Genomic DNA, 25,721 nt, shown 5'->3' on the forward strand with positions numbered 1-25,721 from the left:
ATGTTTTCTGCTGTTATGCCACAATATACAGCTTGAAACTTTGAGGACTGGAACAGAACTTACTACTGTTTTTAGTCAATAAATGTCAAGAAAACACTGATGTTATGTGCTCTCATTTTAGTTGTAGAGATTATGTACTCATTGGGAAAAAAAAGGTTCAAAATGTTGTGCTTGCCAATGAACAAAGGATGATGAGCAATACAAAATCCCTTCCCTCAGGACTCTTATAGACAAAGAGAAATAATCTGTCATTACCAGAAAGTGATAAAACACATCACGTGACCCACAAGCTAAATTGTTCCTTCTTGTTAGATATGTGTGATAGCATTCTGAACACCAGCTGTTCCTTTTCTTCATAGCACAGACTGTGATAATTTTGTACACACAGACACACACAATGTATGTATATTTATCCCTCTTCTCTACCTTTCTAACAGACTTTAAGCCTCAGGGCATTGTGACCTCAAGTAGTGATGCAGCCCAACTTATTGATCATTGTATGCCCAGCATTAGTGCCTAGTCAATATTTATCTGTTAAGTGTAAAATGTCTTTTGAATAGATTTGTTTTCTGGAAGGGTAAGCTTCTCATAGCTGCGCTATTTTGTCAAAGAAAATGAACTTTGTACTTAATATATCTTGCCTTCTATGAAAATAATCAAATGTACCATTATGCATGTAAATGTGCATACAAAGTGTGAAATAGGAATAAAATTAGAGATAATTGTGATCCATATTTATTACAAATTATCACATTTTTAAAATGGCCCTTGATATATTGAAAGATATTTGAAAATTGAAAAGCCTATAGTTTTTTTACCAGTATTTCTTCTGGGTCTCTCATTCATTTAATTCTAGTGCATATAAATCAGAGGTGAATTGGAAAAGTAGGCTTTTAACTACAATGGAATTACATACAAGAACACCTGTATTATGTCATGTTAATATTTGTAGTTAGCAGATACTGCATTCTTATACAAATAGCTACCTTACTACAGCCACAGATAAATTTTATGTGACATAATTATTGTACAATCTATAGTAATTTTACATATTAGGAGACTTGGAAGTTTAAGGTAACATACAGGGACACAAATAGCAATGCCATTGCAAGATTCTATCAGGCCTTTGGAAAAGTTGTTTTAAATCTTTTACAGCCTCTGTAAATACCAAGACAGTTCAGTGACCTCTGTGTGAAGGAAGCTGGGGGCTTGAAGTCGTTATAATCTTGAAGCCTCCTCTACCTAGATGGGGATAAATTCTAGAACAGGGAACTTGCATACAATCTTTCAAGTCAGAGAGTTTTGTGTCATCTTTAAATAAAGGGGGTGGTTAATTTCTACAACACTAGAGGGTTCTAGTACATTGTGGTTCTCTTTACAGGTAAATCCTGGGTCTGCTCCTCAGTTTTAAAAGTTCTCCATATATGAAAATATACCTTTAGATGTTTTCAAACTTTCACTCTTTAAAATGGTGATTATTCACCTTTAGTCTTCATCTTTTTCATTGCCTCAATGGCATTCAGAAAGAACTACCTAATTCTGTTATTATAATTTCTACTTTTAACATACCTCTCATATTACATTTTCCAGTCCACACTCCCTCTTTGGTATACAGTGGTGTAATAGTCCCAGGTGGTAGTATGTTTAATAATTACCCTACTGCCTCATTCTCTGGACTATGCATATCCTACCTATAACTACTAAGAGAGTTTCTTACACAGATAACTAGGAGAAAATTCAGCTTCCAAACACCATTTTACTATCTACTTCTGAGGACACTCCTAGTGATAATTCTTTTACGATAATTCCCGAAGAAACTTTATAATGAGTGAGGTTTTTTTTCAAGCAGAGTTTATTGTGAAGTACTCTGAGAACCATGTCTGTGAAAGAGTAAAGGAAAAAGAAACGTGCAGAGAGATGATTTAAACTGGTGCATGCTTTTTAAGAGACTTTAGGCAATTACACAGATGGTGCTTAGGCTGGGGTACCTCATCAAACATATCTTGAATGGAGGCAAAAAAAAGCTTAGTTTTTGTATCTCTGCATTAAGCAATAATTGGATGTGGACCAGAGGTTGGAGGATGAGGCATAACACTGGGTAAGGAAGCTCCCTTTGGGTAAAGACAAATCCTAGGGAAGGACTCAGCTATGATTGACTTGTTGGTTGCCTACTCTCCCCACAGCTGGGGCTAAGATAGCCTGAGAGGGGTGGTAATGGGGGTTCAAACAGCATACCACAGCAGCACTGCAACAGTAAAGGAAGGAACATTGACTAAACAACCCAACTCTGGCTAGAAGAATTTGTGAAACCAAACTGAGTAGCTCTGGTAATGTGATTTTTATTTTCTAGAAATTAATACTTTTTGAGCGTCTATAAAGAGCAATCAGACCCTCTCTCTGTTTGATAATACTAATTCAAAAAGAGATTTATTTGAGAAGGGTATCTTTGAATGAGGATTCCAAGATTTTAAAATCAGACAAATTTGCAAACATGTTGTTTTCTTTTTCTTTAATAGTCCAATGCTAGTACTCAGGTAAATATATGTTGAAAGAATAATTATTTTTGTCAGTGTAATTATTTTGAAATAATAATTTTTTCATCCTTTGGTTTCTTTATCTCTATTATAATATACAATTTAAATTTTCAAGACCCAAGATACTTGGCAAGGCAGCAGAAAATTTATATAAAACTGTTTCATTGAGTAGTTTTACAATTCCATTAAAATAAACTTTGGATCAAGCGTATGTTTTGCAGATGTTATACATCTACATGTGTGTGTGTGTGTGTGTGTGTGTGTGTGTGTTTTACTGTCTCTGTAGGGAATAAAGTGTAAAACTCAGTATTTGTTTAAGAAGAAACATAAATAGAAGTTAATTTCATGTTAAAAGATTATTTTGAAGAGCAGGCTAGTGTGAAATATGGTAGAAATCTCTGGGAGGAAGAAGAGATCCTAAGCTGGGATTTCTAAGTGAGGCATTTGATGGCCTCATTTGCTTCTGGAGGCCTCATTCATCTAACTGCAGTAATCCCATTTGTGATGTGTCTTCTTCCCCAGGTCTAAGCTCTGGGGTTCAAAGGTGAGCTCAAAGCAGGACTTCCCACATGTCCAAATTATACTGAGGAGATAGAGTGATAATTTTTAAGTTAAGGCCACACAACAAACATTGGCAAAGAGATATGAAAAAAGGATGCCACCATTTCTTCTTTATTGCATAAAAACAAAAATTATCATGAGAACTTCTCCACATCAATGAAGGATAAATAGGGACTTTCCAAACAAAAAACTGGAGTTAATTCTCCAGTACAAGGTACAAAACAGTGGTAATTTTTAGTTTAGTTGGAGCACGTGGTTTATTAGATGCTATGATACTGGGTGGTGAAAAAGAAAATAGGGATGAGATTTCAGGCTAGACTATAATGGACAGTTTATTAGAAAAAAAGCAGAGTTTAGAATTAGTTCTATGTATGACCAAAGTAAGAAGAGTCTTATAGAAGCTGAACTGCATAGCTATATTTGATTTTTAGAAAAGCATCCCTGACTGCCATGAAGTAAGAATGAGTATGGTCAGAGGCACATGCTAATCATATAGACACCAAAATTAATGCTAAATATAGAGCACAGTAGTGAGGTAGTGGTAGTTAATTTAGAAAGAAATATTCAGGAAAAGGAAAAGGAATTTAATATAATTATTAAAATGAAATTTGAGAATGCAATGGGATTAAATTTGAAAACCATGGCTTATTTGATGTGCTAACTAGAGGACTGTTTTTGTGTATAGAATGCCAGAGAGTAGACAGATGGGCAAAGCATATTGAATAATGGTCCCTAAAAATATCCAGGTCTGAAGCCATAAACCTTTCCTTTATGTGGGAACAGGGACTTTGAACATGTGATTAAATTAAATCTCTGAGCAGATTATCCTGCTGTGCCCTAACTATAATCACAAGTGTTCTTATGAGAGGGTGGTAGAGAGAGGCCTGACAGACAAAGGCAGCAAAGTGAGACTAAGGTGACCATAATACACTGTTAACTCTACAGATGGAGACTAAGGAAGGTAATGGACAAGTACTGCAAGGAATCAGTTTTGGGAGCAGAAAAAGGAAACAAATTCCCTCCTAAAACCACTTTAAGGAGGCCACGTTGTGATAGGTATTTGTTGTAACAGATCAACCATGTCATCTCTTTGCATTGGAATATCAAACATTTTTTAGAAAAGTCCCTATTTTTTTTTTAATGTTTTTATACTGCATTACAGTTATGCATGATAGCAGGGTTCATTTTGACATAATCACACATGCATGGAATACAATTTGCTCCATTCCAGTCCCTAGTATTATTCATCCTCCCTTCCATCCCTTTCCTCTTACTCTATTCTTCTGGTCATACATTTATTTACTTATTTTTTTTTTTTTAAATGGTGCTTTATACCTAAAAATAAAAGTGGAATGCATTGTGGTATATTCATATGTGTACATGCTTGATTTGGTTGATTTCATTCAGCAGTTCTTGCCTTTTCCTGTGTCTCCTCCCTCCCCCTCTATTTCCGCCCTCTACTCTACTGGTCTCCCTTCTATTTTCATGGAATCTGTATCTGTCCCCCTACCCTCCAACCCCTGCTCCATTCTAGCTTTTGCATAAGAGAGAAAACACTGGACCCTGACTTTCTAAGTCTGGATTATGTCATTTTATGATGTTCTCCAATTCCATCCCTTTACCAGCAAATACTATTTTTAAACTGTAAAGAACTTGCAGCAATAATCCATAAATTCATAATATGTATGTTTTTTTTTCAGTAATGATTCTATTTTTGGTAGCTATATCCTAAAACATATTTACAATAGTTTTGCTAAAAAGTGAAAAACAAACAAACAAACAAAAACCTAGCAATCAAGGAGCACATACAAGCTGAATTACTTGACAATATACATTTTAAGAGGACTGGTAATCCAATAAATGTGAAAAACAGTTATGGTAACGTTAATTTAAAAATATCAAATACATGTGGTTACTCATGAGTAATTTGGACTTATTTAGAAAATTTGCCTTTTGGGGTTTTTGTTTGTTTGTTTCATAAGTTTGGTTTCTTCATTTAATATCAAGAAGCCAAATTTGAATTTTTATTTGTATGATTCTTCAACTTGTGTGGAAGAATCAGTCAATTACAAATATGCCAATGTCTTTCCTTAAATGAGTTATATCATTTATACATTTAAAAGCCTTATATGAATAACAAGAATTTTTATTTATTCCTATGGTTAGTACTACCATCTTTCTATGTGAAAATTATACTAATTTTCAGGCAAATGTTCAAGCAGAACTATTTTGTCTGTTTCTTCACTAAAGTATCTTAAACACACAGAATATGGATCATATATATTCAGCAAATATATGTGAATTTTTAAAACAGACTATGAATTTCTTATTACTGTAGAGTTTTATTCATTGATACTGTATGATTTAATGCAATTTATTTGTAACGTGATCATGAGGATAAATGGTTTTATGCAGAATCCATTTCTGTGAGCTCAACTGTTATTCCTATCATTAATATAATATTTCCATGCTTCTGTTTCTTAGGGAAAAAGACAAATTTTATATTTATTTGCATCCACTCAAGAACAAAGAATAAATCTTATGTTTTCGTGAAGACACGTTGATAGAAAATTTTGCAACATTTACCTTAATGAATATGTTTTGTGAAAATTTTGCAACATTTACCTTAATGAATAAAAAAAAATCAATAAATGTTGAATAAAATAATATGTATAAATAATCTCAGTGGACAGAAAATAAAAGTAAATATATTCATTTTTACCAAAGAACATTTTAAACTAACAATTGTATTAATAAAACATAGCTTTAAAATGTCTACAAATTGAATGAAAGTAATTTAAATTTTTTTCTTTAGAATAATAAATATCAAATCAAGAATACTCAATAACTATATGATCATGAAAATAAACATTAAGATATTTTAGGGAAGAAAAAAGGATACCTTACAAATAATTTTTTCCAAATAATGGAAATAAAAATTCATTTTTAACTTACATGAATGCATATTGTTTTTGAGGGTCTTTTATTTTGAAAAATCACTAAAGAATTTTTTTCAGGTTTAAACCTCAAATGAGATAGATGTTAATTCAAATTGCTTGAAAAGTCTGCATTTATTAATCTATAATAGTAATGATGATAAAATATTATTTATTTAGAGTATACTAAATGTAATGATTTGTAAAATATAATTAATAAACATTACTTCCTCAACCTTTTTTAAAAAGTATTTTTAGTTGTAGATGGATGTAGTACATTTATTTTATTATATTTATTTATACATGGTGCTGGGGATCAAACCCAGTGCCTCACATGTGGTAGGCAATCACTCTATCACTGTTACAAACCCAGACCACTTCTTCAACATTTAACAGAAAATACTGATCCCTTTTTTCCTAAAGGTAGGCAGTGTGTTCCTTCATATCTAATAAAAAGGGGTATATTTTAACATATGTTATAATTCTACATAATCTTTTTAGAGAGCATATTTTTGTTTTCTAAGGTAATATTTTTCCAAGTGATATTTTATCTATTTACTATGAATCATGAATATTCATTGTAGTGTACAATAAAAGAAAAGGAGTTTTGCAATCATTTGACAAAATTAACAGAAACAGAACTTAAAGCTATTCACTTTTCACTTAAAGTGAAACTGAAATCTGAACACAGAAATCATTCTTTGTGAATGATTAGGTCTCCATAGCTATAAATAGAAATAGATGTGAATCACCTTCTTCCCCAGAATACTTCACTTTCTGGGTATGACAAAAACAAGTTACAGGCCATCTACGCTATTATGCAGACACGTTAAGTCAATTTTGTTGCTGTTCTCTCTTTGGCAGTCTTACAATGACTTGCTTGAAAGTTTCATATGAAACATTGCTGACCAAATTCCAGCCACAAATTCAGCTTAACAGTTTTCAGAATAACAAAGAATGGGAATTTTCTGAACAAAGGGAGCAGTGCTTAAGTATCAACCCTTTGACCAAAGGCTCACTCCATTGGGGTCACAAATGATCAAAGGATTGCTCTGAAATATTTAGCCATTTTCTTTATCTTGAGTGATCATTTCACTAATCAATTTCATTTTTTACTTAATATTGTGTGAATTAAAAATGTATTTGTAATTAGACATAAATGTAACTAGATTATATGTAATATTCATCTTTGAAATGTATTCATTATTATTTGAATACTAGTTTTCCAAGCCTAGAGAAAAAAAAAAAATGCCATAAACACCATAATCTGTAGAGCTGAACTTAGAATCTCTCTCTCTCTCTCTCTCTCTCTCTCTCTCTCTCTCTCTTTCTCTCTTTCACACACACACACACACACACACACACACACACACACACACACACACACACACATTGATATTCATCTCTTTCATCACAAAATTGTGAATATTTTGAACTACATAAGAAACATTATTCAAACAGCTTTGGTATAATAACAAAGAGCCAAGAAGTAATGAGAAGAGGGCCAAGGTTACACAATATTTTAACTTCTCCCAATTAATTAAGATTAGAGAAATTTGTGTTCCTGGTACAAATCTTTATACCACATAAATCAACTAAATTTTTACTAAAATAAATTTGTTCTTAATTTATTTACTCAAAATGCATTTATCTATTTTTCTAATATAATTTAGGTTAATGATGAGGAAATAAATTTTAAAATAAAGTTATCTGGTATTGCTCCAATTCCCATATGTGCCTAGGTATAGGTATTCAATTTAGGCAATCATTGTTTAGATGGCAGTTAAGCTGGGAAGAGAAGAAAATGAACTAAGCATTGGTGATTAAGGAAACAAATTAAGAAGTATTAATAGAGTGAGTTGAGTAGATGTGAAAAGTAAGGGGAAAGGAGGCTAGAGGAAATAACACCAAAAGACAGAGTATCATCATTTGTAGCTTTATATGAAAACTTCTTTGGAGAAATGAAAGCTAAGTTATGTTTATGCTTTTGATGACTTTACTAAACGACTAGGAACTACAGGTTGATGAATTTTACAACCCTCATGCCACAGTAAAACAATATCAATAATGTATGAACTACAATGAGTTATTAATATACCAGTACAGAGGAAACCCCTACAAAAATGTCTCTTTACAATATACCTGTTCTTACCCTAGTTATATATATAAAAGATAAATTCTCCATTAGCTTATGAGTAGAAATCAAAAGGTGGACAGCAGTTCAAACTCACAATAAATGTATGTCTGTAGATAGAGAGTTGGGAGAGAGTTAATAATGTAACAAATGATGTGACAAATACTGTAATGAAATGAATAGAATACATGAAAATGTCTTATGAATTTCTTTTATACATATACCCCTGTACTGAGAAGGCATTCATTTATTACAATACCACTTCTAGCTTGCTGATATGTCTGAGGGGTGAACAAAATAGCTGTTGAGCATTTTAAAGAGGAATACAGATACAAATATGTAATTTATACACAAACACACAAAGTCATGCATCACTCAGTGATGGGAATATATTCTGAGAACACAACATTAGGCAATTGTAGTATTGTACATGCATCATAAAACATATTTACACAAACTAGAAGGCATTGGTTACTATATACCTAGGCCGTATGGTATATCCTATTGGTCCTTACAAACATGAAGAGCATATTATTGTACTGGATACTTGAAGCAATAGTAACAAAATGGTAAATATTTTTGTATCCAAACATAAAAGAGCTACAGTAAAAATGCAGTATACAAAGCCAGGCTCAGCAATGGCGAGGCTATTTGAATTTCTTTTTACCTTTTAATTTTTTTTTTTTTTCATTAGAAACTAAAACACAGGAATGCACATTAACCTGGTCTACAACCAGGACAATATCATTAGTTTCTGTGTCTTTTGTCTGTCCAATTTTAGGGCAATTACATGTGGATGTGTTATCTCCCATGAGACAACTCTTCAGGAATACCTTAAAGGACATATGGTTATTTTGAAGTTAATTTTTTTTTGATAAATCAATGGATTACATTCTAAAGTACCTGTAGAAAATATACTGTAGAAAATACATAAACTAGTGGGGTTGGGGTTGAAGCTTAGCAGTAGAGTGCTTGCCTAACATGTGTGAGGCACTGGGTTCGATTCTCAACAGCACATATAAATAAATGAATAAAATAAAGGTCCATGAACATCAAAAAAAAAAAAAAAAGAAAGAAAGAAAGAAAGAAAGAAAGAAAGAAAGAAAGAAAGAAAGAAAAATACATAAACCAGCAACACAGTTGCTTTTTACAAATAACTGCATATACATAAATTTACATGGCATGAAGTATGGTAGGTTTGTTTATACCAGGATCACTACAAATACATGAGAAATGTCTTGCACTATGATATTAAGATGGTTGGGAATTTGTACATGACATACATGTATTCCATTGATGACTGGAATGTCATCAGTGATGCATGACTGCATATATAAATTGGGATTGTTGAAGAGATAATTGCTCAAGTACTATTCCTGTTTAATAAAATTACCTCATAACAAGATTTTATTTACTTATGCCAAAATTTCTTAAAATAATTGATCATTTTTAACAACAAATTCATGCAACATCATTGGCCAACACCAAAATGTTCCTTTGGGACACTTGCATTTAAAGGACTATACCCAAAATCAATAGTTGAAAACTGCCAAATGGGAGAAAGTTTTGGGACAGGCTCAGATTTTTAGATTGAAACTGAGAATCAAAATTGTCTCTCTTGAAATTAGGGGAAAAAAAAATCAAATAAGCCAGACCCAGAAAGTCAAAGGTAGAATGTTTTCTCTGATACATGGAAAATAGTCCAAAGTGAGGAGAAAAACAGACGGAAAGAAATTAAAAAAAAAAAAAAAAAAAAGAAAAAAAAAGAAAGGAGGCAAAGCAAAGGGGTAGGCAGGGGAAATTTCATCAAAATAGAAAAGCATCAGTGGGTTAGAGGAAGGGAATTAAGAAGGGGAGGAGGGATGGGATAAGGGATGTTAGTGGAACCTAACTTTCCTATGTACGTACACGAACATACCTCAGTGAATCTCACCTGTATGTACATCCACAAGGCACTATTTAAAAACACATGTATATATATATATATATATATATATATATACACAAACAACAGTTCAGTAACAGGAGGAAACAGGGAGAGAGAAGGAGAGGGAAAGGGGAAGTACTGGGGACTGAATTAGAACAAATTATATTCCATGCTTTTATAATTATGTCATAATGAATTCTACCATCATTCATAACTAAAAATAACCAATAAAAAGATCAAAAGGCAAACATTTAAAGGTATTGGAATATGTGTCATGGAAGAAAATGTATATGAAAATCTCTATTAGGTTACATGAATCTACATCAGTAAAACAGACTTTGATGGAAATTTCAGAAGGTACTGTGAAAAATCCTTCCCAAACCATTCTTGTCCTGAAATTTTTAGATAATTGATAAGACTTATAACTTGATTTACAAGGAAAATTATTATATGATACATGTTTGTTAAGTCACTTCATATAGCACATAATTGTAGACTACTCTTACTTCATTTATTTAGAAATCCCCTCCAATTATGAACATTTAGATTAATATGATTAAGAGAAAATGTCTATAAAACTATTTGTAAACTTCAAAACGAAATTAAATTTAACCATTAGAGGTTCTGCTTCCTACCAATGACAATGACAATTACCTATGATTTTATTTAATTAAAGGATGCTGACTAATATCTATTATGGAATAAATATTAATCATAATGACAAATAATTTCTCCCATGTTTTTAAAAAAGACACATTTGCCTCATAATTTGTTTTAAGGGAATAGAAACAAAGCCCAAATTTTGCAGTGACTCTCCTAAGCAAAACCATGAGTTTTAAAGCACTTGTTATTTTCCCATCTGTAATTTCAGACATAATTGTGTTAATCAGGAATTAACAAATCACTGGGAATACTTTAGACAGCTGGTGGGAATACTTAGCACAATAGACAGATTGTCCTTGTTAACACCTGGCTCTTGTAGGAATCATAAAATAAACCAATAAAATATGTTAATTTCAGAATTGAGCAGATTAGAAAAATACCAATTACAAATTTATGGATTTAAAATTAAGATCAGGTAGGACCAGTTAGATGAGATGCTCAGTAGCTTCCACATATTAGCATTCTGGACCTGATTCAAATGCACTGACACCCACTCTAGGTTTTCACTCATGTCTCTGTTCACATTAAGTCAATAATATAAGTGGTATAGCATGTGAAGCAAATATTTACAAGGGAGGGAATGACAGCAAGAGATTCATTCCTTAAAACATAAATAATTAAAAATAAAGAAGATACAGAAGGAAGAGTTATCCATGTCCCTGTTGTCTGAGTATCCTAAGGAAAGAAAAGACCAGTGATGAAGTCAATAAACATTAAATTTTAAGATAACAAATAACTTTGTAGGTCAAGTTGTAATGAATTACTGAACTTAGAGAATAATAAATTTTCTTTGGAGGATCATGGCATCTCAACATGATGATGATGAAAAGGATATTTACAATGGTAGCTCACTCTTTTCTAAACACTTTTTTGCAGTTCTACTCCCTGCCTGCCTGCTACTACCCAGGTTACACCCTAGCTGGGTTCTTATATCACCCTTCTCATTCATTGCTAATTGCTGCAATAAAGGTAGCTTTATCAGCTCTCACTGAAATTATGATGTTGACCATAAAACAAGAGTCCTTGTGTCAAAGAAGTATAACCAACAACTATGCAAAGGATTCAATAATTATTAAGCTTGTGGACAATAAAGTCAAGTTATATTACTTCCTCATTTTGTTTAAAAAATAGTTTTGGCAGTGATATGACTATAAAACCAGGGCCTCCTGCATGCTAGGCACACATTCTAACTTTGAGCTACACCTACAGCTCTAGATTACCTTCTCTCCAGTGAATACTCTTCCAACTGTATTGTGCTCCAAATTCCTCTTCATAATTGCTAGTAAATAATTATGTTTTAAAAAGGAAAAATATGCAGAAGCACTGCAATATTAATTCCATGTGGTATTTGCTGAAGATTACACTTTTACTCTCTGTCATAATAAGCTTTAGATTCAGATGGAATTACATTTGGTAAGTTATATATACAGTACATAAATATATAAGACATACTATATACCTATATCTATAAATGCTAAATATGGCTCTAATAATATGTAATAAATAATATATATAATTATATTATTTGTGCACACACATACATAATTGCACATAAATGTTCTCTATTGAAGCTTAAAGAAAACTTTTACCTAATCTTATAGAACTTAAAAATCCTAATAAATATAAATTATTATCAGGAGCCAAAAGTGGCACAATGCATAAAGTAGTTAAAACAGATTGAACTATAGTTGAAATTATCTTTATATTATATTTATTATTTTATTTTACTTTATTAACTGATGAAATATGCTATTATAAAAGTATATGAAAACAAGAAATCATGCCTGGTGGAGTGATACACACCTGTAATCCCAGTGGCTCAAGTGGATGAAGCAAGAATATGGAGAGTTCAAAGTCAGCCTCAGCAATGGTGAGGCACTAAGCAACTCAGTGAAACCCTGTCTCTAAATAAAATATAAAAATGGGCTGGGGATGTGGATCAGTGATTGAGTGTCCCTGGGTTCAATCCCCAGTAACTAACTATCCCTCCAAAAAAAACTTGAAATCAATATTATACTAGTTTGATACTTGCTTCCATTATTCCTGTGAAAAAGCACACTTATTTTTCTCCTTTCATAGATGCTCATTTTTCCTGAGACTACTATTCAAGAAATGAGTTTTGTAAAAACTTACAGACGCATTAATGTATGTATACACTGGGCCTGCAAATGTTTCTACATTTGTCCATCAAGCAATGATTCTGGTTGCTCTATCTCTATCAATGTCAGTAAAGATGTCATCAATATCTATCCTGAAAATATTTGTTGCCAGTGTATTTCTGCTTATTCCTCAAATCTCATTTAAAACTGAATTATATAAATTCAGCTTAGTATTAGGACTTCCTTCATGGCCATCTCTACTATGAGAGTGAGGATGATGACTACTGATGAGTGCTCTTGTTGTGACATCAAATCCTTGTTAACTCTATCATTTAGCAACTTTGTGATATACTGAGATACATGAATATGGGATTCACATATTGAAAGGCTTACCAAACATGTAGTTGGCCCTCCAAATCCATGAGTTCTGTGGGCTGAACATATTTGAAAATAAAAAATTCCAGAAAGTTTCAAAGGTAAAACTTAAATTGGCCATTCTGCGAGTACTACCCTGGATCCACATAAATGAAGTTGAGTGTGGAAATATCCTGTAGTTACCTCCCATAATTTCTAATGACCAAGGTGCATCCATACTGGACATGTGAAACTTTTTATCTTATCATTATCCATTTCCCAAAAAATAGTATCACAACTATTTCCATAGCATTTACAATGTAATAGCCAATCTAAAAATGATCTGAAAACGTGGGAGAAGGTGCATAGGTTATATGCAAATACTATGCTGTTTTATATAAGTGACTGGTGCACTACAAAAGTTAGTGTACAGTAGAGGTCTGGAAATCAGTTCCTCACAACTACCAAGGGACAACTAACTAAATCTTTAGAAGAGCATGTTAACAAAATTTTCATATTTTCTTCATGATATATTTCAGAAAATACATACCAGATATTTAAAATTCATTTTAAAACTGCAGATTACTGGAGAGAGAATCAAGAGACTTGAATTCTAATTCTACTTTTGCCATCAACTAGCTGTCGTAGTTTGAACAACTAACCTCCAAGTCTTCAGTATGAAATAAAATAGGTTAGATGGATCGGTGGTTCTCCATCTGTGTTTTGGGTCATATGTGGAAGCAGATACAGGTGTCCTCAGGGGCTGGTAGGTGGGACAGTGGCTAAGCTGACCAGGTCAGGTTCTAAGCTCCCTTCCCCATTTCAGTCAGAGCATCTCTGCATTATGTTGTTTTACTTATTTACAGCTATGCATTACACTACTTTATTTATTTTTGTACCCTAGGAAAAGGTGTTTGTGTTAAGATTTTTTTTCTTAAAATTAACAAAGCCAATCTCAAAAAAACAAAGTCCAAATGTTTTCCCTGATAAGTGGATGATGATATATAACAGGGGGAAGGGGATGAGGGATAAGAGAAGAATACAGGAACTTTAGATTATGTAGAGAGAAATGAGAGGGAGAGGTGAAAGATGGTGAAATGAGAGAGAAATCATTACCCTATGTACATATAGGATTACACAAAAGGTATGAATCTACATCAATCACGTGCAACTATAGAAACAAAATGATGTACGCCATTTGTGTACAATGAATCAAAATGCAGTCTGTAAAAATGAAAAAATAAATAAATAAAAATTAACAAACAAAATTTAAACCACCAGACCAAATGATAAAATGTTTAAGACACCTTTGAACAATAAAGGATATAAAATTATAAAATGAAGGATATAAATATACTAATGTGTTAATTAACAGAACATGAGAAAATAACCTATGGGTTAGCTTTCTGTGAATTGAAGTATTTTGGAAATGCCTGATGGGAAAAAATATGGCTTTTTTCCATGGTGTGCTTGCATTATCATTGACACTTGGCTTTCAGACTAAAACAGTAATGGTCCCAAGCATCAAGCATTTAGACCATCTATGGCAAATTGAACTCACATTTTGCCATCTTTATGCTTTGACGATCTCTCAGAAGATTATATTTTCTATATTCTTAAGTATTTTATGTTTCCTGGGCATAAAGCTTAGGGCAATAGACTTAATCAATTATCAAATTCAGTTAATATGAAAAATAGTATTCGAGATATATAAAAATAAGTTTGGATAGCACACATCAATGGCAGATGCATTATTTTCAGTTTTATCTGAGATTCTTAGTATAAGACCCTTTATTCTAGATTTGAAATCTTTCCTTTTTTAAAACCACTGTCAAAGGCAAAGAACCCCTTTAAAAAGATTATAGGAAGTTTATGAAGGTAAGTGCATGCCATAAGAGAACTGAATTGTAAGAAAAGGTTACTAATCAAAACTACATGTCTAAAATAGCATGGAGACAAACAGATGGAGTTTTTGAAAAAACAAAGTATGAATTTTATTAGTAGATTAACTAGAACATAGTAAATAAAGCTAGTGAAATTTGCACTTCATGCTACTTTCCTCATTGCAAATATTAGGCACTAAATATTTTGGTCTTTTATTACTAATGAAAATATAATCACATGAAAACAATGACTGTTTCTTACTGATTTATATTTACTTTAGAAGCATATCTTGATTTATACTACAAAATATCCACATAAACTATTTCGATCTTTGTACTTTTCATGTTTATATTACACTTTACAAGTTAAAGAAATTGTATTTTTCTACAATAGTTTTGTCTCTTAAGTGTTACTCTCTATAACATGCATTTTCACTGCTTTATTCAAAATATGCTCAATCAAACTCAGCATTTACAGCTTTTCACAGAAATTATTTTTGAATATTCCATTAACTTTCTGTCAGCATAATACATATTATTTTACTTTAGATTTAAAGCACCAAGATAAATCATTTTTTTCAGTTGAGTGAAGTCATCTTAACATAGTTTTTTTATTTGCATTTACAAAAGATTACTATATTCATATTTAACTCTGTGTAGCATTATTCAACATTGGAAATCTTTGTGTCTGTGACCAAGTCAATTAAGTCTTTATAGATGAAAATAAATACAACAACTTTTAAAGAAAACAGACAATAAGTCAATAGAGCCTTTTATTTTTACAGGATTGAATTCACTATGTATTTTAATCTAAATTTTTCTTTTATTAAAGAAAAAGTAAATCTCCATCCTGCCTAGAATAATACAAGTGATGAATCATAAAAATCACAATTAGAAAATTTATTTCATTTTTTAAGAACTTATCTAGGGATGTGGCTGTGGCTCAGTAGCAAAGTGCTTGCCTAGCATGTGTGAGGCACTGGGTTCTATCCTTAGCACCACATTAAAAAAAAAGCAAATAAAATGAAGGCATATTATCTATATACAACTACAAAAAACATTTAAAACAATAGAACTTACCAAAATTTTTAAGAATATAATAGTAAGCTTAAAAACATGCATTTTAGTAAGATGACTCTTCTCCGCAGAGGAAACAATCAATAACATGAAGAGAGAGCCTACAGAATAGGAAAAACTGTTTACCACACGCACTTCACATAGAGCACTAAACTCCAGAATATATAAAGAACTCAAAAAATTTAACACCAAAAAAACAAATAACCCAATCAAAATGTGGGCTAAGGAACTGAACAAACACTTCACAGAAGAAGATATATAAGTGATCAACAAACATATGAAAAAATGTTCATCATCTCTAGCAATTAGAAATGCAAATCAAAACTACTCCAAGATTTTATCTCACTCCAGTCAGAATGGCAATTATCAAGAATACAAGTAACAATAAGTGTTGACAAAGATGTGGGGGAAAAGGTACACTCTAACATTGCTGGTGGGACTGCAAATTGGTGCAACCACTCCAGAAAACTTTATGGAGATTCCTTAGAAAACTTGGAATGGAACCCCCATTTGACCCAGTTTTCCCCACTCCTCAGTTTATACCCAAAGGACTTAAAATCATCATACTGTAATGACACACAATGACACAGCCACATCACTGTTTAGCTCAATTCACAATAGCTAAACTATGGAACCAGTCTAGATGCCCTGCAACAGTTGAATGGATAAAGAAACAGTGATATATACACATACACAGGGGAATATTACTCAGCCTTAAAGAAGAATACGATCATGGCATTTGCAGGTAAATAATGGAACTGGAGAATATCATGCTAATGCCAATCCCCAAAAACCAAAGTCCAAATTTCCTCTGTGGATGCTGATCCATAATGGAAACAGGGATTAGGGAAGAATGGAGGAACTTTGGATTGGGTAGAGGTGAGTGAGGGGAGGGGAGGAGGTGGGGGTTGGGAAGGTTGGTGGTATGAGGTGGACATTTTTACCCTATGTACATGTATGATTGCATGAATGGTGGCTTTGCATCATGTACAGCCAGAGGAATGAGAGGTTGTGCTACATTTGGGTACAGTGAGTTGCAATGCATCCTGCTGTCATGTAAATGAAAAAATTAATAAAAAAGACTAATCAAATATCATGAACTTAATACAACAATAATTTTTGAAATGATACATCTTATTTTTAATTCACTGAGATTTTAAATCTTCATTTACAGAAATAGTTTGTTTGTAATGGAAAACTTTTTAAAGAAATTTAAAAAATATTTTTAGTAGTGTAATGAGATTACTAAATATTTAGAAATAATAACCAAAATATTCTCAATGATTGTATTATTACTAATTAATATCATTATAAATATTTCAAGCAACAGCATTTATTCTTTTAGACTGATACTGATAGTGAACCAAAAAGAAAATGAATCTTAAAATTGATACCTCATGAATCAGAAGACAGACAAAAACAATAAAATAAGTAAGATGATTTTTTTATTTATTTTTTTATTGTAAACAAATGGGATTCATGTTCTTTCTCTGTACGTGGCGTAAAGGCATACCATTTGTGTAATCATAAATTTACATAGAGTAATGTTGTTTGATTCATTCTGTTATTTTTTCCCTTCCCCCCACCCCTCCCATCCCTCTTTTCCCTCTATACAGTGCTTCCTTCCTCCATACTTGCCCCCCTCCCTAACCCCAACTCTAACCCTAATACTAACCCTTCCCTCCCCCCATTATGTGTCATCATCCACTTATTAGCGATATCATTCGTCCTTTGGCTTTTTGAGATTGGCTTATCTCACTTAGCATGATATTCTCCAATTTCATCCATTTGCCTGCAAATGCCATAATTTTATCATTCTTTATGGCTGAGTAATATTCCACTGTATATATATACCACAGTTTCTTTATCCACTCATCAATTGAAGGGCATCTAGGTTGGTTCCACAGTCTGGCTATTGTGAGTTGAGCAGCTATGAACATTGATGTGGCTGTATCTCTGTAGTATGCTGATTTTAAGTCCTTTGGGTATAGGGCAAGGAGTGGGATAGCTGGGTCAAATGGTGGTTCCATTCCAAGTTTTCTAAGGAATCTCCACACTGCTTTCCAGAGTGGCTGCACTAATTTGCAGCCCCACCAGCAATGAGTAAGATGATTTTTAAAGAATAAAAAGTTCTAAGCAGAGAACAGGTTAATGTGCACATAAATAAAAATTATAAAAGATAAAATAGTAATTACAGGAAGGTACACCTGAGGAAATGATCAAGGTTTTGTTTTGGCCTTTATGGATAGATAAAACTGGGGAGTCCTGGAAGGAGTTTGGCAATATGATAAGAGAGACCAGGTGGAAGAAAGTCCGGGAAGCAGAAATCACAGAGACTGAGACATAGTACTTTTGAATACTGAAGTTAAAAATGGACTATCTTTCTAGAAGTCAGATGGCACTCTAAGCTCTGTACTTGGTGCTCTAATCCTCATGCTTTGATTAGACATGTATGTTTAGTCTGCAGTTCTTGAGACTTACTACATGCTTCGTATTATATAATTAATAATTCATGGAACCTGAATTTAAGTCTAGACTGTCACCAAGTTCCAGCAATGTTACACAGTACTAATATCTTAGGGTTTGCTTTTCTAAAAATCTATTTATACTTCATCCATAATTAAAGAATATTATGGGGAGAGACTTCTAGGACTTCAGCTATTTTCTATCACTACTTTTAACACTTGTAACCTGAGTTCTCACTTGCACCATTCAAAAATAATTGTAAGTTTTGATGTCCCTTTGAAGATGTCTTTCTTTCTTGGTTGCATTGTGATTTTTTTTTTTTTTTTTTTTTTTGCCCATCTTTCAGTAGTTTTAAGAAAATCAAGTTATCTTTGTATACATCTAACATTGGATTGGAGAACTTTCTAATCTGTGGTTACCCTCTTTTAATCACCTTTGAAAAATTCTTACACAATGATTTTCCTTTTTCTTGACTGTTCTTCATGAAATTTAAAAAATATATTGGTTCATAATAATTATACAGAAAAGTGTGTATCACTGAGGCATATGTGTACATGCACAAAACATAATTTTATTGTTTTATCAAGCTTCTATTCTTTCTTTTTGATACTTCAAATGAACTTACATTAACTATCTCTTTTTTTTTTTTTTTTTTCCAATCAGAGACATAGAGAGAGGTTTATTTAGGAAAGTAGATGACACTTTGAAGGGAGAATATAGGCAGTCCCGAGAAAGAAGCCTTTGGGGGTAAAACAAGGAATACATATTCAAGGGGAAATGTGGGCTATCTTGAGAGTGAGAGTCATATTTGGGGACTCTCAGTTCTTCTTTAAAAGGATGTTCTTCCCATGGGAAGGTATGTGAGGAATGATATCAGTCTAGTGATCTTGAGGAAGGTTTCTGTTGATCTGTTAATATCCAGATCCTCAGGCTGACATGGTCTTCATTAACCGATCAGTCCCCTGAATCATAGGTTTCTTTTATTCTTTAAAAACAAAACAAAAAAAAAAAAAATAACTTTTTTTGGTACTGGGAATCAAGTCCAGGAGCCCTTCACTACCAACCTAAATCTCCAAATCTTTGCTATTTTGTCTTGCTAAGTTGCTGAGACTGTTCTCAAACTGGTGATTCTCCTAGCTCAACCTCCTAGAATTGCACATTCCATTGTCTCTTAAGTGTCTCTTATTTCTCTTTAATTAAACTAGTTATTAGGGAGTTAATTATCAGAGCAGAGGTAGATTTACAGATTTTTTTTTAATTAAAAATCATAAATTTACATAGGGCAATGTTGTATGACACATTCTGTTATTTTTTTCCCTTCCCCCCCACCCCGTCCACCCCTCTTTTCCCTCTATACAGTCCTTCCTTCCTCCATTCTTACCACCCTCCTTATCCCTAACCCTAAACCTAAGCCTAACCCTAACGCTAACCCCTCCTACCCCCCATTATATGTCCTCATCCGCTTATCAGCGATATCATTTGTCCTTTAGTTTTTTGAGATTGGCTTATTTCACTTAGCATGATATTCTCCAATTTCATCCATTTGCCTGCAAATGACATAATTTTATCATTCTTCATGGCAGAGTAATATTCTATTGTATATATATGCCACAGTTTCTTTATCCATTCATCAACTGAAGGGCATCTAGGTTGGTTCCACAATCTGGCTATTGTGAATTGAGCAGCTATGAACATTGATGTGGCTGTATCTCTGTAGTATGCTGATTTTAAGTCCTTTGGGTATAGGCCAAGGAGTGGGATAGCTGGGTCAAATGGTGGTTCCATTCCAAGCTTTCTGAGGAATCTCCACACTGCTTTCCAGAGTGGCTGCACTAATTTCCAACTCCACCATCAATGTATAAGTGTACCTTTTTCCCCACATCCTCGCCAACACCTATTGTTGCTTGTGTTCTTGATAATCGCCATTCTAATTGGGGTGAGATGAAATCTTAGGGTAGTTTTGATTTGCATTTCTCTTATTACTAGAGATGTTGAACATTTTTTCATATATCTGTTGATTGCTTGTAATCTTCTTCTGTGAAGTGTTTGTTCATTTCCTTAGCCTATTTGTTGATTGGATTATTTGTATTCTTGGTGAAGAGTTTTTTGAGTTCTTTATAGATTCTGGAAATTAGCGCTCTATCTGAAGTATGAGTGGCAAAGATATTCTCCCACTCTGTAGGCTCTCTCTTCACATTACTGATAGTTTCCTTTGCTGAGAGAAAGCTTTTTAGTTTGAATCTATCCCAGTTGTTCATTCTTGCTTTTATTTCTTGTGCTATGGGAGTCCTGTTAAGGAAGTCTGATCCTAAGCCAACAAGTTGAAGGTTCGGACCTACTTTTCCTTTTATAAGATGCAGGGTCTCTGGTCTGATTCCAAGGTCCTTGATCCATTTTGAGTTGAGTTTTGTGCAGGGTGAGAGATAGGGGTTTAGTTTCATTCTGTTGCATATGAATTTTCAGTTTTCCCAGCACCATTTGTTGAAGAGGCTATCTTTTCTCCATTGCATATTTTTGGCACCTTTGCTAGTATGAGAAAATTGTATTTATTTGGGTTTGTGTCCGTGTCCTCTATTCTGTACCATTGATCTACCTGTCTATTTTGGTACCAATACCATGCCGTTTTTGTTACTATTGCTATGTAGTATAGTTGAAGTTCTGGTATTTCAATACCCCCTGTTTCACTCTTCCTGCTAAGGATTGCTTTAGCTATTCTGGGTTTCTTATTCTTCCAGATGAATTTCATAATTGCTTGCTCTATTTCTGTAAGGTACATCATTGGGATTTTAATTGGAATTGCATTGAATCTGTATAGCACTTTAGGTAGTATGGCCATTTTGACAATATTAATTCTTCCTATCCAAGAACATGGAAGATCTTTCCATCTTCTAAGGTATTCTTTAATTTCTTTCTTTAGTGTTGTATAGTTCTCATTGTAGAGGTCTTTCACCTCTTTTGTGAGATTGATTCCCAAGGATTTTATTTTTTTCGATGCTATCGTGAATGGGCTAGTTTTCCTAATTTCTCTTTCTGAAGATTCATCACTTATGTATAAAAATGCGTTGGATTTATGGGCATTGATCTTGTAACCTGCTACTTTACTGAATTCACTTATGAGTTCTAAGAGTTTTCTGGTGGAATTTCCAGGATCCTCTAAATATATAATCATGTCATCAGTGAACAGGGATAGTTTGAGTTCTTTTTTTCCAATTCGTATCCCTTTAATTTCTTTGATTTCTCTAATTGCTCTGGCTAGAGTCTCAAGAACGATGTTGAATAGAAGTGGTGAAAGAGGGGATCCTTGCTTGTTCCAGTTTTTAGGGGGAATGCTTTCAGTTTTTCACCATTTAGAATGATATTGGCCATGGGCTTAGCGTAGATGGTCTTTACAATGTTAAGGATTGTTCCCATTACCCCGAATTTTTCTAGTGTTTTGAGCATGAAGGGATGCTGTATTTTATAGAATGTTTTTTCTGCATCTTTTGAAATAATCATGTGATTCCTAACTTTTAGTTTGTTGATATGTTGAATGACATTTATTGATTTCCTGATGTTGAACCAACCTTGCATCCCTGGGATAAAACCCACTTGATAGTGGTGCACTATCTTTTTAATAGATTTTTTTGTGTAATTTGCTAAAATTTGGTGAGAATTTTTGCGTCGATGTTCATTAAGTATATTGGTCTGAAATTTTCTTTAGTTGGTGTGTCTCTGTTTGGTTTAGGTATCAGTGTGATATTGGCTTCATAGAATGAGTTTGGGAGGGTTCCCTCCTCTTCTATTTTATGGAATACATTGCGAAGTAGTGGAATGAGCTCTTCTTTAAAGGTTTTGTAGAACTTGGCTGAGAACCCATCTGGTCCCAGACTTTTCTTTGTTGGTAGGCTTTTGATGACCTCTTCTATTTCATTGCTTGAAATTGATTTATTTAAGTTGTGTATGTCCTCCTCCTTCAGTTTAGGTAATTCATATGTCTCTAGAAACTTGCTGATGTCTTCGAGGTTTTCTGTTCTGTTGGAGTATAGATTTTCAAAATAGCTTCTAATTATGTTTTGTATTTCACTCGTGTCTGTTGTGATCTTTCCTTGTTCATTCTGAATTTTAGTAATTTGTGTTTTCTCCCTCTTTCTCTTTGTTAGTGTGGCTAAGGGTTTATCAATTTTGTTTATTTTTCAAAGAACCAACTATTTATTTTGTTAATTTTTCCAATTGTTTCTTTTGTTTCAATTTTGTTGATTTCGGCTCTGATTTTAACTATTTCCTGTCTTCTACTACTTTTGGTGTTGGTCTGCTCTTCTTTTTCTAGGGCTTTGAGCTGTAGTGGTGAGTCGTTTATTTGTTGATTTCTACTTCTTTTGTTGAATGTGCCCCATGAAATAAATCTTCCTCTAAGTACTGCTTTCATTGTGTCCCAGAGGTTTTGATATGATGTTTCTCTGTTCTCATTTACTTCTAAGAATTTTTAAATTTCCCTCCTGATGTCTTCTGTTATCCATTCATCATATAATAGTGTATTATTTAATCTCCAAGTATTGGAGAAGTTTCTGTTTTTTATTCTGTCATTTATTTATTTCAATCCATTATGATCTGATGAAGTACAACGTAGTATCTCTATCATCTTGTTTTTGCTAACAGTAGCTTTGTGGCATAAAACATGATCTATTTTGAGAAGGATCAATGTGCTGCTGAGAATAAAGTGTATTTGGTCTTTGTTGGATGGTATATTCTATGTAAGTCGGTTAAGTCTAAATTGTTGATTGTGTTATTGAGATCTATGGTTTCTTTATTCAATTTTTGTTTGGAGGATCTGTCCAGTGGTGAGAAAGGTGTGTTAAAATCGCCTAGTATTATTTAGTTGTGGTCTATTTGATTTCTGGAATTGAGAAGGATTTGTTTGATGTACATGGATGAGCCAATATTCGGGGGATAGATATTTATGATTGTTATGTCTTGCTGATTTATGCTTCCCTTAAGCAGTATGAAATGTCCTTCTTTATCCCTTCTGACTAGTTTTTGCTTGAAGTCCACATTATCTGAAATGAGGATGGATACTCCAGCTTTTTTGCTGTGTCCGTGTGCATGGTATGTTTTTTCCCATCCTTTCACCTTCAGTCTATGGGTATCTCTTTCTATGAGATGAGTCTTTTGCAGGCAGCATATTGTTGGATTTTTCTTTTTAATCCAATCTGCCAGTCTATGTCTTTTGATTGATGAGTTCAAGCCATTAACATTCAGGGTTATTATTGTGATATGATTTGTATTTCCAGTTATTTGACTCATTTTTGTTTTTTGACATGATTTGGTTTCTCTTTTATTTAGCTATTCTTTTAGGCCATTTCCTCCTGTTGCTGATTTGCATCTTTGTTTTTCATCTCTTCCTCATGGAATATTTTGCTGAGAATGTTCTGTAATGCCAGCTTTCTTTTTGTAAATTCCTTTAGCTTTTGTTTATCATGAAAGGATCTTATTTCATCGTCAAATCTGAAAGTAAGTTTTGCTGCGTGTAAGATTCTTGGTTGGCATCATTTTCTTTCAGGACTTGGTAAATGTTGTTCCAGGCCCTTCTAGCTTTTAGAGTCTGGATTGAAAAATCTGCTGATATTCTTATTGGTTTCCTCCTGAATGTAATTTGATTCCTTTCTCTCACGGCCTTTAAAATTCTGTTTTTATTTTGTATGTTAGGTATTTTCATAATAATGTGCTTTGGTGTGGGTCTGTTGTAATTTTGTATATTTGGAGTCCTATAAGCCTCTTGTACTTGGTTTTCCATTTCATTCTTCAGATTTGGAAAATTTTCTGATATTATTTCATCGAATAGATTGTTCATTCCTTTGGTTTGTTTCTCTAAACCTTCCTCAGTCCCAATAATTCTTAAATTTGGCCTCTTCATGATATCCTATAATTCTTGCAGGTTCTGTTCATGATTTCTTACCATCTTTTCTGTTTGGCCAACCTTGTTTTCAAGATTAAATATTTTGTCTTCAATATCTGAGGTTCTGTCTTCCAGGTTTTCTGTCCTATTGGTTATGCTTTCTATGGAGTTTTTAACTTGGTTTATTGTTTCCTTCATTTCAGGGATTTCTGTTTGTTTTTTTTTTTTTTCAATATCTCTAACTCTTTATTGAAATGATCTCTTTCTTCCCGTATTGGCTCTTTTAACTGTGGATTGTTGCGACCATTTAATGCCTGCATTTGCTCTTTCATCTCCTCATTTGCTTCCCTGATTGTTTTAATTATGTACATTCTGAACTCCCTTTCTGACATTTCTTCTGCTGTGCTGTCATTGGGTTTTATTGATATAGTATCTAGGTTTGTTTGGGACATTTTCTTCCCTTGTTTTCTCATATTGGTCAGTTGTCAGTGGGACTCTGAGATATTGCAGATTTCCTCTATTGGCTTATAGTGTCCCTGTAGATTTCCAGTGTATCACCTCCCAGCCTTCAGTAGCCTGAAGTCTTGGAGTAACTTGATAATGCAGTGCTTCCGAAGAAAGCTGCCCCTAGCCCACTACTGGTTCCAGGGCTTGGAGCTGACTCTGTGTGGAAAGACTCTCACTGGGGGGCTGCTCCAAGAAGCTGGCCATGTGAGAGAAGCCTGCCGCCTGAGTGTGCAGGGCTGCCTGGGAAAGACTCTAGCTGCCCTGCCCTACTCTAATAAGCCACCCATATCTGGGCCTGCTGCTCGGCCGAGCTTCACTGGGTGGGAGAGACTCACCCCGTGGCTCTATTTTAGTCCGAGTCTCTCAATGCCTCCCCTTCTTGAATCCTGGGTTCTGGAGTGACTGGAGATGCAGTCACCCTCTAGTCCGCCATCTTGGATTGCCACATTATCTCTTGTCTTTTTATTTTAATTTCTTTTCTAACTTATTTTTCCTTTTTATTTATGCAATCAACCTGGACATTTATTTTTAAACATCTAACTAATTCTATCCTAATGTTTCTGTTCTTAAAATAATAGATTACCTAGTGCGGTGGCACAGGCCTATAATCCCAGCCACTATGGTGGCTGACACAGGAAGAATGCAAGTTTGAGCCCCTCAGCAACTTAATGGGACCCTACCTCAAAATAAAAACTTAAATTAAAAAGA

At 33.5% G+C, this 25,721-nt stretch overlaps 1 protein-coding gene across 1 annotated transcript in view; it reads left to right on the forward strand.

Annotated features, from left to right (window-relative positions):
- Window positions 1-25,721, forward strand: part of EYS (eyes shut homolog) — a gene marked incomplete at its 5' end in the record, with an annotated part of 1,696,555 nt that overhangs the window by 472,866 nt on the left and 1,197,968 nt on the right.

This window comes from Sciurus vulgaris, assembly GCF_902686455.1.
Source record: "Sciurus vulgaris genome assembly, chromosome: 7".
NCBI classification, from domain to species: Eukaryota; Metazoa; Chordata; class Mammalia; order Rodentia; family Sciuridae; genus Sciurus; species Sciurus vulgaris.